We start from the raw sequence: 13,850 nt of genomic DNA, 5'->3' as shown, positions 1-13,850 counted from the left end.
TTTCCCAATGTAGAACCGGGCACATGGGCAAAAGAGTAGATAGATTACATGCGTTGTATTACAAGACAGAGAATGCTTGATATGGTACACCTGATTGGTATGTGGTGGAATGTTTTGGTGGCTATTAGGCCATTGCACGTGGTACAGCCTAGGCATCGATACAAGCCTTTGATCCATTCTGCCCTACTCAGAAGAGAGGCAGAATGGATGTACAGACTAGGAACGATACATCCAGGGGGGCTCAACTCGGCACCAGACTTCAAGGCACTGATATAGGTTGGAGGTACATATCATGGTACGCTGAGAAGGTACAGTGCTCCATATCACGGGGGGATAGGGATGCAGACCCCATGGGGGGTAGTATCCTTTTCCATCACCGTTGATATGAATGAGGGGGGACACGGAAGTGACCCCCACAATTCATTGGATAAGTCACACACCCGGCAGGTTACCAATATAGCCATCCTCCTGAACCTATGCATACAGTAGCCAACACATATGGAACTTTATAACGCATATGGATAGCATAGGAACATTGCAAGAATGGAGTGAATCTAACAACAATCTTTAGAACACAGAATCCTTGAGGGATATAATCCCCAATACAGAGGGACCCTTAAGATAGGATAACCCTAGGATTAAACACTACAACAAACTTATCTATATATATTGGACATATGGGTGACACTGTAGTATAATAACATCATTGAGAGGACCAGGATTGCCAAAGTGTAACGACATGAATACACACTAAGTCATATGTCAGAGAATATATAAAGATATAAGGATAAATGAGCAGCATAAGTTAGAAATGTTTAAGTGTAAATAGCATATTGCTTATTATTTTTTTACCATTTTTTACTGTTTGTGTTTATTATGTTTTTACTTTCTTATTTTCCTTTATCGTTTCCTGATCTAAGACAGGATTAGATAAAGTGCTTTGTCTAACTAATTGTACAAAATGATTGTACTATATACCCCGTGTAGTAGTACTCTAATTAGATATACTAAGGGCATTAACAATAAGTGAATTACAACATATAGATTGTGACAAGGTAACATGAATGGGGCTGTACCATCCAGCAGGTGACCGATACAGGTAGGGTAACGCAACACAGCACAGCAGAATAGTTTAACACTTCTGCGCTGGAACTGACATGCTGCATAGATCAGGCACCCCGTAGTAACTAAGGTAACCAAGATAAACATCAGGTAACAATGTAACATGCCCATAATGAGAAGTCATACAACTCAGGGGTAGATGTAGATCACAGCAGTAACAAGTGCCCAGATAGTATAGAAAGTACACATATGACACGATAAAGGTGCAGAAATAAAATAAACAAAGAAGGCAAAAAATAGAAGCTTAACACAAAATAAGAAAAACCTAGCAAGAAATTAATCAGTAGCACTAAAATAGAAACATTAGACTAAGGCACATGAAGTAAAAAGCACAAGACATATGAGCAGAATAATGCTTTATTAAGTTAATTCATAGTAATGATATATATGATTTATTTCACCTGAAAGATTTGACAATACACACCGGAAGTCAGGTGATTGATGATACTTCCGGTTTGGACAGAATGGAACGCAAACAGCGCTCCACACACGATGGTTTGGCGGGTTTGAATCACTGATGGTACACAGGTATTGTGCATTTATGTTATTGATTGTATGGTATATTAATGTGTGATTATGGCACTTATGTTATGCTGATGACGGGGACCAGTTCCCTGAAAACGTTTCATTAAAAAGAGGCTTTTTTTGTTCTCCATTTGAAAAAAAGACCTGAGAGTGCAGTTATTTACCAGGGGTATTTATTGCATTGCTGAACCCAGGCAGACGACTGAAGGAGGGTATATCCTGTGCACGGGATGGTATTTTTATATATATATATATATATATATATATATATATATATATATATATATATATACACACACACAGGTATATATACAGGTATGTATATATATATATATTTATACACACACACAGGTATATATCATCCATGTACAACATGCACTCACTACTCTCTTTCGATTACATTGCACAGTTGCCTCCTCAATTATTTCACATAGACAAAAGGTATACAAGAAGGCACTCACAGGTCTTTCCAATGAAAATAAAAGTTTTCTTTATTTGTATAAATCAAATCATTTCCAAGTCGACTTTTCAGCTGATACAGACAGCCTTTTTCAAGACAATCTTTAAGGCTAAAGACTCAAATGAATGATAGGATTCATACAGTGAATAGGCAAGTGAAGAGCAGGCGATTTCAAGGATTTCTGGTACTTTAAGTCAGACAAGTTATTCCTTCCACTTCATGACTGACTCTCTCTCTGTATCCCCAGACAGAGCACTCGCCGCGGATACATTTAAAAATATTAATAACATTTACAATGTTATTTTTATTTCTAAATATTGAACATCAAAATAGAGGGACAAATCTGAGCTCATAACAGGAGCTGGAAAAAACTTATTTCCTTATTTTTAAATATATATATATATATATATATATATATATATATATATATATATATATATATATATATAAATACTGATGGGAAAGCACAATCTCACCAATCATAGAATTGCCACGGTGCTCTGCTGCACAGTATCCAAGGTATTCAAAAATGAAGGCACTCATTGGGCTTTATAATAAAAATACAAATTTTATTAATCCATATTAAAACGGTGACATAACGTTTCCGCACCGCATTGTGCCTTTGTCAAATGTGATACCACATCCAAGAAAAATGCAAAACACACACTTAAAATTGCCTAACACATAATCTAAAAACATACCCCTTTTAAAGAAAAACTGAGATCCATTTTACTGCCACACATCTGCTCACGTCTTCCTGATGAGAGCAATGACGTCACGTAGACACGTTAACGTACCTAGCGTGATGATGCATGGCACGACGTTGTCATGGTAACATCAATGGTGCCAAACGACATAGCGTATATCCACATAAAGTACCAGCCGTGACAATGCGCATGCGTGGAACTAACCCGCATATGGGTTACTTAGGTTGTCATGGGCAACCAACCGTGGACATAAAGAGCCAACGATAATCGAAAGTTAGATGTAGTAGGCATAAACGGATAGTGGCAAATTATTCTAAATGTAAGATGTCTACTCAGAACACTCACTATGTGATCATATTAGAAAGATCAACTACCGGATCATGAAAACTTAAAGTGACATGCACTCATATCACAAGTGTGAGTATTCCGAAAAATACAACCAACATTAGATTAGGATTAACACTGATGTATAAAATGACAGAAATAAACAGGCAACAAATGAGCAAACATGGATGATAACATCAGTCTAGCATATGTACTATATGATACCAGCTGCATTAGAAGTCATTTACAATTGAGCATATTACAGTCCAGATCTATTCATATACATACAATCATATATATATATATATGAAAAACCAAAAAGTAAATCATGCCTCCATAGTGTATTAGCAGAAACCTTCCATACATTGAGCACCTCGCTGGGAGGAAAATATGTATATTAGTCCACTCGGTCAGGGCAGATCATCAAACAGTGCCGGCACCAATTAGTAGAATGGACTAAAGTCTAATGACATATTCAGGCCCCTTGGAGCCAATGGGCTCTATTTAACAAGCTCCGTATGGAGCTTGATGGCCCCTGTTTCTTGGTCGAGTCTTCAGACTCGCCAGAAACAGCAATTATGAAGCAGTGGTCAAAAAGACAGCTGCTCCATAACCTGTCCATCTGCTCTGAGCAGGCGGACAGACATCGCCGGAAATCAACCTGATTGAGTACGATCGGGTTGATTGACACCCCCCTGCTGGCGAGTCTGCAGGGGGCGGCGTTGCACCAGCAGCTTTTGTGAGCTGCTGGTGCAATGCTGAATACAGCGAGCGTATTGCTCGCCGTATTCAGCGAGGTCTGTCGGACCTGATCCGCACTGTTGGATCAGGTCCAACAGACCTTGATAAATAGAGCCCAATGTGTCCAATCTATGAATCCACCTACTTTCCAACTGTAAAAGTCTCCTAGCCCTGTTACCACCTCTCAACAAAGGCGACACATGGTCTATCAACATAGACCTGATACTTGAAACAGAGTGTTTATGCAATACACAGTGGCGTGCCACAGGTTGATCAGACTCGCCTGATTTTAGGGCTTCACAAATAGCATACTTTCTCTCCCGAAAGGAAGTGATTGTTTTTCCCACATACACACAGGAGCACGGACAAACCAGCATGTAAATAACATATGTGCTTGTACAGCTCAATCGGTAGTTGATCCTGTATCTCTGGTTCCTGTGCGGATGCTGGAATGTGTTACCTTTGGACATGCTGTTACAGGTGGTGCAGTTGCCACAAGGAAAACATCCCATTTTAGATGATTTCAGCCATGTTTCTTTACGATAATGGTTAACCGGGTCGGACTTAACCAGGAAGTCCCTGAGGTTTCTAGCTCTGCGGTAGACCAACCTCGGGGCTGACATGCTGCAAAATGGTAATGTAGGGTCCGTCCCCACCACTGGCCAGTGTCTACGCACCGCTCCTGTCAGTTGCTCACTACCAGGTGGGTAGGTGGTGATCAGATTAAGTTGTTCTCTGGTGTTCTTATCGGTGGTACTAGTGCTTCTGGTGGCATCGGTATTCAATAGTTTTTTCCTGAATGGTGCTTATTTCGACCTTATCATAACCCCTTTTCTTGAGCTTCTCGCCCATCTCATCCAATTGGGTCAACCTCAGTGGTGTCTCACTGTTGTTTCTCAAGACGCGAGTGAGTTGGGAGGTCAAGACTCCTTTCTTTTGGTGTCTAGGGTGGAAACCTCTAGCATCTAACAGTGAGTTGCGGTCCGTAGGTTTAGTGTACAAAGATGTACCAAACCGCAAATCACCAGAATCAACAACCTTAAACACACAAAGATCCACAAAATGTACAGTCATGAGATGAAATTCTAACTTAAAATGTATGGGACTCTCCATGTGGTTCAAATGTGACACCCACTCACGCAACATCAATTCACTTCCCCTCCAAATCAGAAACACATCATCGATATAGCATGTATAATATTTCACTTGGGGGTGCTCAAATGGTTTCATCAATTCCTGTTCGTACCAGACCATGTAGATGTTAGCATAAGTGGGTGCCACATTCGAACCCATGGCAGTGCCAGCCATCTGTAAATAAAAATGATCCTCAAATTTGAAGTAGTTTTTCTCCAGACAAAACATAAGCAGTGTACAGAGAAATTCGATCGGTGGCCCGCAATAGTGATCATTCCCAGTCACCACGGACCTGACAGCCTCAACCCCACCGATGTGGGGGATAACCGTATAGAGACTGTCAACGTCCATGGTGACCAGAATGTCATCATGTCATAAGTCAGAATACCCTCTGAGTATTCTCAATAGACTAGGCGAATCCTGTAGGTACGCCTTGGTATTCTTGACTACATTCTGGAGATGTGAATTAATATAGATGGCTAGATTGGAAAGGACCTAACCTCGGGAAGACACAATAGGTCTGCCCGGAGGATTCGTGAGGGTCTTATGAACCTTCGGTAAAAGGTACAATGCTGGTACAACAGGGTAATCAGAAACCAAAAATGAAAACTCTTTCTCACTCAAAAAAACCAGCCTCAAGACTGCATTGAAGAAAGGTGTCAATGGTCTGTTTGTTGACATGTGTAGGGTTACCTCTAAGTCTTATGTATGTGTTAGAATCCGCTAGCTGTCTTAAAGCCTCTTGACGGTAGTCAACATAGTCTAAAATAACGATATCTGAAGGGCGGATAATCAAAGATGTGTCATTGCCCGGATCAACAAGTGCCTTCCGCTCGGCTGGACTAAGGTTAGGATACATATGTACAGTATTTGGGGGGTCTCTGTAATATTATTAGTGAGTAATCTGGTGTAGCTCCTAATGGAGGTATGTGTATTAGGTGGCTCAAATTATGATTTTTGCTTAAATGGTTCAGGAGAAAATGTCTGTTCCCTAAAATGGTCCATAAGTTTAAGCTGATGCTGGAATTTGTGAATGTCAACAAGTTGTTCAAATATATCGGCCTTAGGTGTAGGGATGAACGATAAGCCATGATTAAGTAGGGACCTCTCAGCTGCACTAAGTGGTCTACTGCTGAGGTTAAAAACTATATCTACTTCTTTCTCATCTGTTTTGGGTTTTAACTTATGCTCTCCCCTGCGGGTTTTATGTCTTTTTGTCCTTTTTTGGCCTGGATAATATTTGGGGGTTTTACAGTTGACCTTGTGGTCACCCCTAAAAAAGGCTGTGTCTGTTGGGAATTATCAATAGATTGTCCAACATCACTAGTGATTTCAGGACCTGAGGAGTCACCCCCACTGCTATCAACAATACTCATTGTATTTTTAGATCTCAAGTTTCTACGGCGTCTAAAAGGAACCTCATCCTTATCGTATACCCATCTATACACTCTTCTTTCTCTATAATCATTTTCAACGTTGTAAAGTTTCTTATTTTTGAAAGCAATCAAATCGCTAGAATACTTATTAACAAGACCATCGAGTTTGGCTACCCAGTCCTGGCTCACATCATTAGTCAAAATGTGGATGCTCTGTTCCTTGATGGTGTCCAATTCAAGTTTAATTGTAGCCTCTAATCTAGTGACCTCCTCTATCACTAGGAGGATCAAATCATAAAAACATTTGTTCAGTATTGAACACCATCTTTTACAAAACTCCACATTTTGTCTGCCCAGGGTGGGTATATTCTTGACCCTGAAACCTCTGGGAATAAATTTCTTTCTAAAGTAACCAGATAGGAAAACAGCATGCAGATGGTAATCTATTTCCTTCCTGCATAAATTCAACAATTTATGATAAATATTAATTGGTGTCTCACCTCCCAACTCACTCAAATCGTCAGAGATCAAGCTCCTATCAGCGTCTTCATCTGTGAATGCTAGAGGATCAGTGTTAAAGTCATCATCCTGTAGTGGGTTATCCATAATTGCTGCAGCCTCAGCCATCACAGAAAAGCAGGGGTAAAAAAAATTTTACAAAAAAAAAAACGTTAAAAAAACTCACAAAGATAGAGCAATGTGTAAAAACGATTCCAGGTGTGAAGCACTAGTACACAGTCCACAGTTCATGTGATTAAATAATGGGAGTGCTTATCCCAAAAACCATAGGCACAATTTAAAGATCCTGATGGGAAAGCACAATCTCAGCAATCGTATAATTGTCACGGTGCTCTGCTGCACAGTATCCAAGCTATCAAAAAATGCAGGCACTCATTGGGCTTTATAATAAAAATAAAAATTTTATTAATCCATATTAAAACGGAGACATAATATATATATATACTGAAGAAAAAATGACAGATCCGGACAGGTAATCAGTACCAACAGTGTTTATTCATAAAAGTGATAGACAAGAAGTGCAGCTCTTACTATCTGCGTACATGCGCTTCCTCAGAGATAGATAATCTGATGCCACAGGTGAGCCTAAATAGGGTGGGTTAACCAATAGGAGAAGACACATAGATCTCTAGGTTAGGGAAGGGTTTGATTGGCTCTGATGTGGAAATACAGCTATATAATTCTTTGGGATGGTACACTGAGACAGTGAGTACATTTTACTCAAATTGTTTACAATCACATTTTCTGAAAACATTCTCCAAACATAATTAAGTAAAGTAAAGTAAAGTAAAAAAGAAGAAAGAAAAGAAACCTTAATAAAAAAACATGCTAATATTAAAAGGATATTGTAATTAATAGATAAAAACTATCAGTTAACTTCATCAGTTAACTTACGGCTAGATTACGAGTTTTGCATTAAGGTAAAAAAGCAGCGTTATCAGGTCCTAACGTTCCTTTTTTACACCCGCTGGTATTACGAGTCTTGCAGGTATAGGTGTACCGCACACTTTTTTGGCCTTACCGCAAATCAACTTACGTAAGTTTTGTAAAGGCTTTTTTCTATGGGACTTCCATAGCGCCGGAGGAGTTTTAGGAGTTTGTCCTGTGAGGTCAAAAAGTGAGCAGTACACCCTCTACCACCAAGATTCCTAACTCATTTTAAAGTCAGCAGTTATGAGATTTACGCTACAAAGCTGTAGCATAAAACTCATAACTAAAGTGCTAAAAAGTACACTAACACCCATAAACTACCTATTAACCCCTAAACCGAGGCCCTCCCACTTCGCAAACATTAAATTAAAATTATTAACCCCTAATCTGCCTCTCCTGACATCGTTTCCACTAGAATAAACATATTAACCCCTGAACTTCCGCACTCCCGCCTCGCAAACACTAACATCGCTGCCACCTACATTATACTTATTAATACCTAATCTGCTGCCCCCAACATCGCCGCCACCTACATTATACTTATTAACCCAATGTCGCCGCCACTATTCTAAATTTCTTAACCCTTTAAATCTAAGTCTAACACTAACCCTAACACCCCCTAACTTAAATATAATTTAAATAAATCAAAATAAAATTACTATCATTACCTAAATTATTCCTTTTTAAAACGAAATACTTACCGATAAAATAAACCCTAACTAGCTACAATATAACTAATATTTACATTGTAGCTAGCTTACGGTTTATTTTTATTTTACAGGCAAGTTTGTATTTATTTTAACTAGGTAGAATAGTTACTAAATAGTTATTAACTATTTACTAACTACCTAGCTAAAATAAATACAAATTTACCTGTAAAATAAAACCTAACCTAAGTTACACTAGCACCTAACACTAGACTACAATTAAATAACTTACCTAAATTAAATACAATTAAATAAATTAAATACAATTAGCTAAATTACAAAAAACAAACACTAAATTACAGAAAATAAAAAACAAATTACAAGATATTTAAACTAATTACACCTAATCTAAGAGCCCTATCAAAATAAAAAAGCCCCCCAAAATAAAAAAAAAAAACATAGCCTAATCTAAACTATAAATAGCCCTTAAAAGGGCCTTTTGCGGGGCATTGCCCCAAAATAATCAGCTCTTTTACCTGTAAAAAAAAATACACACAACTCCCCCAACAGTAAAACCCACCACCCACACAACCAACCCCGCAGATAAAACCCTAACTAAAAAAAACCTAAGCTCCCCATTGCTCTGAAAAGGGAATTTGGATGGGCATTGCCCTTAAAAGGGCATTTAGCTCTATTGCTGCCCAAAGCCCTAACCTAAAAATAAAACCCACCCAATACACCCTTAAAAAATCCTAACACTAACCCCAGAAGATCCACTTACCAGGAGAAGTCTTCATCCAAGTGGCAAGATGTCCTCAACTTAATGTGGGACTTAACATATTTCTTTCGTATGCTCAATAATATGATGACTTATATTAGGCTGTGCTAGTACTAACAATCGGTTTCTGTAATATTGTGCCTAGGTTTTTGGTGTGTGTAATAGCAATACACAGTTTGTTTTCTATCTGTGCAACCTGGTGTGTAATGTATTATGTTTTTCCACTTTGAGTTTTTAGATGTGTCCTAGTCAGCTCCCTATAACTCCGGTCGCACATGGCAGTTGTGCTTCACTGATGCTGTGGTGACTGACGTTATGCCATCACGATGGAGGTAAGGTAGGATAAATAACGAATTTGTGTATTTGTTTTTAATTGGTCTGAGGACGGGGGTGACCCCGAAAACGTTTACTGTTTAATTAAAATGCTTATTGCAAAACGGAGAGTGCCTTCTTTACCTATTGATCTCTCTCTCTCTCTCTCTCTCTCTCTCTCTCTCTCTCTCTATATATATATATATATATATATATATATATGAAAGCATACAAATATATCAGCACTACAAGATAATATTGAGTTAACTATATATAAAACTGTGTTTTACTAATAAGTTCACTGTTTCTAGTGCACGGTAGTGGTAAAAAATGTAAATGGATCTATAATATTAAGAGCTTGAAACCCCAAGGCCTGAATGAAGAAATTAATTTTGCTCCTTTTCGTGGAGATTAGTGGCTTTATAAACACATCAAATAGTGGATTTATAATAGACTTGTGTGCGGCAAAAAAATTTGTTTCGGATCGTTTCGGATCGATTTGGATGTTTTCGAATTTCATTGTCGGATCGATTCGAATTCGGATACATTTGAATGCATTAGTTTCGGATTCGTTCGGATTCATTCGGATTCAAATAAATTTGGATGTATTCGGATATATTCGGTTCAGATTCAATTAGTAAATTCGGAAGTTCGGTATGTGTTAGGTGGGATGTGTTGTGTATTAGACTAGTATTATGTACTGTATATTAGGTGTAACCCATAGCAGAGTGATATAACCTAATATACAGTACAATACTAGTGTAATTGTGATTAGTCCATGGCCATCCGAATGTTACGAATAAATCCAAACTAATTCGGATTTATTAGTTAGATTCGGTGCTACAGTAATTCGGAAATTCAAATTGATCCGAATCTCCGAATTTGACAAAACGCACATGTCTAATTTATAATTACATTTTGTCAAATACAACAGGCTGCTCACTTTCCCCTATATGCCAAGGTTGCTTGTCCTTCAGGTATTAATCCTGCTGAAATTTAAATGTATTATACAAATTTATTATACAATGTCAAAGTTTGCCTGCTTAATACTTAAAGGAACATGACATTTTTTTCTTTCATGAATTAGAAAGAGCATGGATTTTTAAACAACTTTCCAATTTACTTTTATTATCTTATTTGTTTCATTCCCCTGATATCTTTTGTTGAAAAGCATATCTAAATAGGCTCAGAAGCTGCTGATTGGTGGTTGCACATAGATGCCTCATGTAATTGGCATTGCTATTTCTTCAACAAAAGATATCTAAATAATAAAGCAAATTAGATAATAGAAGTAAATTGGAATGCTGTTTAAAATTGTATTCTCTATCTAAATCATGAAAGAAACATTTTGGGTTTCATGTCCCTTTAATACGTTTAAAGGGATAGTAAACACCAAAAATGTTATTGTTAAAAAATAGATAATCCCTTTATTTACCATACCCCAGTTTTGCATAACCAACACTGTTATAGAAATATACTTTTTACCTCTGTAATGACCTTGTATCTAAGCTTCTGCTGACTGCCTCCTTATCTCAGATCTTTTGACAGACTTGCATTTCAGGCAATTAGTGCTGACTCTTAAATAACTTTACGTGCATGAGCACAGTGTTATCTATATGACATATGAACTAACGCCTTCTAGCTGTGAAAAACTGACAAATGCAGAATTACAAGGGAACAAAGCAAATTTGATGATAAAAGTAAATTAATAAGTTGTTTTAAATTACATATCCTATCTGTATCATGAAAGTTTAATTTGGACTTTACTATCCCTTTAAATAACACCATTAAATGTAGTTTTTGACTATGTTTGTCTCTAACTTTGTTCCATTTGCTGTATTTTTCCTTTTCTTTAGACCACAATGGTTAAAATCTGAATACCATAAATCATGGTCTGTGAGATTGCCTCTGTGATCGCTCTTTATTGGTTGAGTCTCTTTAAATGCTTTCAGTAATAAGTATGGGATACAGCGCCTGTTAATTCTTTGTCCTGTGGCAAGGAATAGGACTAGCCAGGTCCAACGTGATACTCAAACAAACGGATTTCCAGCCTCAAGGATATAATAAAAAGACCTTTATTTTCTTTTCACAGGGTCCATAAACAAACAACAACGTTTCAAACCACTTACTGGTTCTTAATCATGTCTAATTTGTCAGTATACAGGTGTGTCTTTTATACCTGTTAGTACAATGCCATCTAGTGGTCATTCATTAAAATGACACATGTATAATACAATAAAGAACATTTCTATCTCCAATATTGACTATTAATTGCACTACACATGTATAATTAAAAACTATTTTTAAAAAAAGAGAATTTTCTAAACTACACAAACCTATATAAATCCTCCATTAAATCAGAATTATTAGCACAATAGATACAGAACAAATTATCTCATTATTTATAAGAACAAAGACCAATCAAAATCTTTATTTAAACTATTGGGGTCTAGGGTATTTAATTTATTAATCCAGAACATTTCCTTTCTTTTCAAAATATGTTCTCTGTCACCTCCTCTCCTGGGTTTTTCTATCTGATCTATTACTTGGAAACGTAATTGACTTATGTTATGACCCATAGAGAGGAAGTGACAGGAAACTGGGGCATCTTTATTTTTTGTCCTGACATTGGATTTATGTTCTGTAATCCTCGTTCTTACTTCCCTGCTCGTCTCTCCAATATAAATCCTAGCACACGGACATTTGATTATGTATATGGCATATGTACTTCTGCATGTTAGATGCTTTTTAATAGAATATTTAGTTCCATTGATTGGGTGATAAAAATATTTACATTTGATTATAGAGCTACAATGACTACAGTGCAAGCATGGGTAGCATCCAACATTATCAGATCCTATTTTGGTTTGCTGAACTTTTTTTGTGCTGCCTACATCTGCTCGCACTAAATAATCCCTCAGGTTTTTGTTCCTCTTGTATGCTATGATTGGACTATTTTTAAATTCTTCAGCAAAAGGATTACAGTCTTGCAGTATATGCCAGTATTTATTTATAATATGTGATATCCTAGGGTCCAGGGTATTGTATTGGGTAACAAATATCATCCTATCACCTTTCTTGTTCTTTTGTTTCCTTTTGTTGAAGAATTTAAAAATAGTCCAATCATAGCATACAAGAGGAACAAAAACCTGAGGGATTATTTAGTGCGAGCAGATGTAGGTAGCACAAAAAAGTTCAGCAAACCAAATAGTATCTGATAATGTTGGATGCTACCCATGCTTGCACTGTAGTCATTGTAGCTCTATAATCAAAGGTAAATATTTTTATCACCCAATAAATGGAACTAAATATTCTATTAAAAAGCATCTAACATGCAGAAGTACATATGCCATATACATAATCAAATGTCCGTGTGCTAGGATTTATATTGGAGAGATGAGCAGTTAAGTAAGAACCGGGATTACAGAACATAAATCCAATATCAGGTCAAAAAATAAAGATGCCCCAGTTTCCTGTCACTTCCTCTCTATGGGTCATAACATAAGTCAATTACGTTTCCAAGTAATAGATCAGATAGAAAAACCCAGGAGAGGAGGTGACAGAGAACATATTTCGAAAAGAAAGGAAATGTTCTGGATTAATAAATTAAATACCCTAGACCCCAATTGTTTAAATAAAGATTTTGATTGGTCTTTGTTCTTATAAATAATGAGATCATTTTTGCTGTATCTATTGCGCTAATTATTCTGATTTAATGGAGGATTTATATAGGTTTGTGTAGTTTAGAAATTTCTCTTTTTTAAAAATTAGTTTTTAATAATACATGTGTAGTGCAATTAATAGTCAATATTGGAGATAGAAATGTTCTTTATTGTATTATACATGTGTAATTTTAATGAATGACCACTAGATGGCATTGTACTAACAGGTATAAAAGACACACCTGTATACTGGCAAATTAGACGTGATTAAGAACCAGTAAGTGGTTTGAAACGTTGTTGTTTGTTTATGAAGCCTGTGAAAAGAAAATAAAGGTCTTTTTATTATATCCTGGAGGCTGGAAATCCATTTGTTTGAGTCTCTTTAAATGCTGTCACCTTAAAGATTTCCTTATAAATACATTTGTAACAATCTTTATATATATTTTGTAAATATACCACTTTTTATACTTTTGTCTTATTGATAATTATATTCACCGAGGGCTGAAACAATGAAGGCTGAGTCAAAAAATGTTTAAAATCATGGAGTTGGGGGGCGGAGCTAGCTTGCTTCAGAAATGGACGCAAGCTGAAAGAGCTCCGGTGTGAGGCCGGT

Source organism: Bombina bombina, chromosome 3 (assembly GCF_027579735.1).
Source record: "Bombina bombina isolate aBomBom1 chromosome 3, aBomBom1.pri, whole genome shotgun sequence".
Lineage (NCBI taxonomy): Eukaryota > Metazoa > Chordata > Amphibia > Anura > Bombinatoridae > Bombina > Bombina bombina.
Note: the sequence above shows the minus strand (reverse complement) of the source record.